Here is a 5,307-nt window from a genome sequence, read left to right on the forward strand (position 1 = left end):
TGTGCGTACCATTTTTATTTAAAGAGAGTGCTTACCAGTTTTATGCTATCTTCTATAAGGCTTTAGAGAGCAGTGTTTTAATTAACCAGCAAGCACTGCACACAGTTTGCACCTTTTTTCTTACTTATATTTTGCGTCACATGGTTTTATTGGGCGTTACCAATGTACTCAATGATTGGTGTAGCTCCCCTGTTTCCCCAGCGTGACATCGCAAATGTCTTAACCCTATTCACCAAGCTTGCTTCTAGAAGTGTAAAACTCTCCTGGAAATCTGTAGAATTATATAAAAAAAAGTAGTCCTAGACCAAATTCTGTCACAGTTCCAGGCAGCAGCCACTAGAGGCTGCTATTTCCATCACTGATGGCCGGGTCATTAGTCCGTTATTGGCTTCTCATTGTTCTCACCTGTCTCATTGTTTCATGTTCTGCACCTGTGTCTTATGTATTGAGTCTTCTATGTTTTGGCTGTGTTTAAAACCGCATACTTAACATAGTACATGTCAATTAAAATCTTTAGTACGAGTACTATGTTAGTATGCGGTTTCGAAGACGGCCTTTGTCCTGCCATTGCCAGTTTTTAGTGGTTCTTTCCTTCCATTATTGTTCATTGCATTATGTCAGGTTCAATGTTTTTTATTTATGTTTCTTAGCTTCTTGGCTTCCTTTGTTTAGTAGCGTTTTCTTGTGTGCATTCCGTATTACTATATTCCCCAGTGCTTGGCATTAAATACATATTTACAAAATCATTGGCACCCCTGGTTTAATACTTTGTACAAACACCTCTGGCAAATATGAAAGCCATGAGTCCTTTCCTAATTTGTGATAAGGTTAGAGAACACATTTGGAGGGATTTTGAACCATTCCTCCATGCACAACTTTTCAGATCATCAATATCCCTGTGTGTGTACTAATGGAACCGCCTCTTTAGTTCAGACCACATGTTTTTGATGGGATTTAAGCTTGAAGACATGGCTGTTGTTTTCACCTGTTTCTGTGTGGATTTTGATGTATGTTTGGAATGTTTTGTCCTGCTGGATAATCTACCTACAAAGTGAAGGAATACCATCCCATGCTGACTATGCAACATGTGGAGGAGCAATGAGCCAGTGTCAACAGAGCCCCAATACAGCTTTCTGAGGGTCTGTTTAGCATGCATTTTGTACCGAAATCACTTCTGCACACCTGGGTGAGTCATTAGAGTGCTATGAAATAACACTCTTCCCAAGAAACCATGGCTGAAGTGACCACCAGGCAACAGGTTATTGAGAATTACAGCCTTGCTAAATGTATCCTCCCTAATGACATTGAACCTAACGACATCTGGCGGTTTGCTGCCTTTGTAATTTGTTGGGAATGCATGTAAATGTGACCTCTCTTTTCTGCGTAGTTCTATGTACATTAGCTAACAGTATGGATGCGCATTGTTGTGTGGGCGTGCACACGCATCTATTTCTGTTCCCAAATGTTTTTGTTTTTTTCATTTCCGATAAGCCCCTGTACGTCAACAGAGAACGCTTTGAGATTGGGGGTGGTGGGGCGCACCTCAATGAATGCAGTTTGGACATTGCCAGTAATTGGGCTTAATCCAGAATACCAGCTTGAGCATAAAGAGAGGGGATGGGGGAGAGGTGGGTAATCGTGTTAGCCCCCCTGGGGTCCAGCAGTCTCTGGGCCCCCTGTAGCCCTGAAAGAGCGGGCTTGTTCCTCCCGCTTCTTGCCGGGTCTCGGTAATAGGGGACGCATTCTGTAGCGTGGGAGCCTTGTCAGGCACAGCCAGTCTGTTCAGGTCCCTGCACTCCCACCCCTTTGATGAGGGCAAGGCTAATTACCGCCATCCGGCCAGGGCTGAACCACAACAGGGCCGGAGACCATTCTCCTTCAGCAGGGGTGTCAGCGGGTTCAAGTGAAGAGTAAACAGATGAATCCCCTCTCTCTCTCTGTTCTGAAGAGGAAAGGCAGGTATCTGGCTTGGTATGGAGTCTCAGGGGGACCAGTTCCACAACCTAAGTGTTTTCTACCAGGAAAATGACCAGAGCCACGTCTGTCGCCTCAAATCTGTTAAAAGAGAATAAATTACTCATGGGCTGTTTTCATTATTAAAGATTTGTACTGACACGGTTAACCGAAAATGGTTTATTGCCCTGGGTTACAGTAATATATGTTCTGAATTATTAAATATGAATACATCACAAGCTGAACTCAGCTGGGAATTCTATTTTTACATGTTTTGCTTTGGACTGGTAATGCTGTCAAAAATGACATAGGCTACAAGGCACATTGTGTATTTATTTATAACAATTATCACAGAGTTCAATGATTGTAATTGTAATAGTAATCTTGACACCAAGGCTACAGCTGAAAACAATTATCAAAATGCAAGCAGGGCAGAGTTCTGAGACCCTACACTGCCTTCTGATCAATCATCTGCCAAAGTGCGGCCTGGGACAGAATGGGTTAGGCATTGTAATGCTAATCCAGTTTACCAACTCCATTATGCAAAATGGGGGATGTGGGCATTATTCACACCAGATTCGTTTGCTAGCTTCCTTTATAAGATCAGAAATACATCAGATTGCATCGTTTGTGCCTTATTTATATAGACTTATCTTTCGGACTTGGATCATGGTCTTCTGCTGCTGTAGCCAATGCACTTAAAGGTTTGATGTGTTGCATGCCATTGTTGTAAAGCATGGTTATTTGAGTTACTGTCACCTTCCTGGCAGCCTGAATGAGTCTGGCCATTCTCCTCTGACCTCATTAACAAGGCATTTTCCCCACAGAACTGCCACTCACTGGGTTTTCTTTTCCTCACCATTCTCTGTAAACTTTAGAGATGTCATTACAGGATTTGGACTTACTATAGATATAAAGCTGTAATTGTGCTGGCTAATGGGGCTAACGGGGCTCTGGTTGACCTAATAAATAGTAAATAATATAATAATGTTATATATACACTCAGTGAGCACTTTATTAGGTATTTATTAGACTTATTTTTTTGACTTATTAAGTAAGTCTATTCACTTATATGATGTGTTGTGTGTTCAGAGATGCTCCTCTGCATACCACTGTTGTAATGTGTGGTTACTTGCGTTACTGTCACTTTCCTGTCAGCTTTGACCAGTGTGGCCATTCTCCTCTGACTCAATAACAAGCCATTCTGTCCACAGAACTGTTGGATGGATGTTTTTTTTTTTTTTGCACCATTCTGAGTAAACTCTAGAGAATTCTAGGAGAAAAAGCTCCTGACCTGTATCTGCATGATTTTATGCATTGCACTGCTGCCACATTGGCTGATTAGATAATCACATTAATAAGTAGGTGCACAGGTGTTCCTAATAAAGTGTTAAGTGAGTGTGTTTGTATATATATATATATATATATAAACATTCAGTTGCTGCCACATGATTGGCTGATTAGATATTTGCCGAATTTACCAAATAAAGTCATCACTGTTTTAATGTTTTCTGAGAAGCAGTGATCCAGGTCATCTGAGAACCTGAAGAGTACTATAAAGTATGAAGCAAGTGAACTATAACCCTGCACAATGACCTGGGATACATACATTTTCACATCTGAATATAATACAAAATAAATGTTTTTAAATAAAATATGTTCTTAATCTCTGTTATTAAAAGTATTATTTGACAGTGGATTCATTCCAAAAATAGGCCACATCCCTTGGAACAGTGCAGAAGAAACCCCGGTGGGAGAGATTCCTCTGACTCAAGTCATTTCTTTGTCTCTGTATTTTTCTTCTCTTTGGGATCATGTCCAAGGAAATGAAATAAAAGCATAATTCAAAAGGAATGTCAGGCATGTGACTAGTGGGAGACTATACTGCAGTTCTGGCTATACTTTATAATGTTCAGCCTTTTCCAAAGAGTATCTAACCTCAAAATATACTTTTTTTATTCTGATATATGGTGTATTATGTTCACTTTAATGCATATACATGTTGGATAAAAACTACATTTTTAGGTTGATGGCTTTAGTGAATATATGTATTTACAGGACTTAATTACAGTTAATGTACATATCTAGCTGAACTTTGGACTTCATCTTAAATAGATGGAACATTCTGGTTGTGTGTGTGTCTGTATCATGCCAGTTGTGGCTTTTAGCACTCCTTGCAGTAAATGTAAACAGTCTTTGCCCTCTCATTGGGTAATTTTCTTTGGACACTATACAATGAAAATCAGAATGGCCCCCAGGGATTAAGAAAGGACAAACATGATTCTTCAGTAAAGCACCATCATCATTACTTTGCAGCTTTCTGACACAAGCTAGGTCTGTTGGTGCCCTCTACAGGGCAGGAGGGGAAACAAAAATTCCCTACTTTTAACAGTTCTGTTTGGCTCAGTCTCTCTCCATTTTGAAGCCACGATCAGGAAAATGTATTTAATCTTAATGTGTCCTGTTCCATCTCCTGCATGGCCTTGCTTTCTGGTGTAGGCCTACATTTTTGCTAGAAAACATTTTGAGATGTTTGAATGGGTCGGCAAGTATACATCCATATAAAAATGTGTTCATATCATGATGTTCATCGTATCACGACTTAATCACATGACGAGTAACACAACAAATAAAATAACCCACATAAACCAACATAAAATGTAAGGGTTCATTTTTGCTTATCCTGCATGGTAGAGTCAAGGGAGCGCAGACATACGTTCTTTCCCAGGATAAGAAGATTGATTAAAAAGCAACAATTATTGAAATGACTTTGTTGGGATAACATGTTATTGATAACATGCAACTTAGTGAAGGTTTGACATGTTCAAATATGTAGGCGATTCCTGTATTCCTAGCTTCTTTATACATGTCACAAAGCATGTGACCTTGACTCATCTGCTATGCTGGACAACAACCTGCCCATACAACTGAAAGCATTTGTTTTTCGGCAATAATAGCCTATGGCCTATTGTTTTTAAATCACATTTCAACTACAAAGCATGTACATTAATTTGTTCACAACAGTAATGAAGTTAAATAGCAAAAAGGTATGACAGGCCTATGGGAACAGCTACGGTTTACTTTGTTGGGAGGAAAGTTTATATAATATCTATTTGTTGAGATAAGAGTATACAGCCTGGAAGGCACACATCTCTGGCTCATGAGTTTGCCTGTTCCATCCTGCTCTCCCACCCCCTAGCACACATGTTAATCAATGCTCAAGCAGGTGACATCACAGAAAGACTCCTTTCAATATATTACAAAACTGTACTTCATCTCTTTGAAAAAATATGTTCATATAATTACACAATGAAGTTTAAACTTGACTGGTAAACATGAAATTACACAGGTTGG

The sequence above is a fragment of the Conger conger genome, chromosome 10, assembly GCF_963514075.1.
Source record: "Conger conger chromosome 10, fConCon1.1, whole genome shotgun sequence".
In the NCBI taxonomy this organism is placed as follows: domain Eukaryota; kingdom Metazoa; phylum Chordata; class Actinopteri; order Anguilliformes; family Congridae; genus Conger; species Conger conger.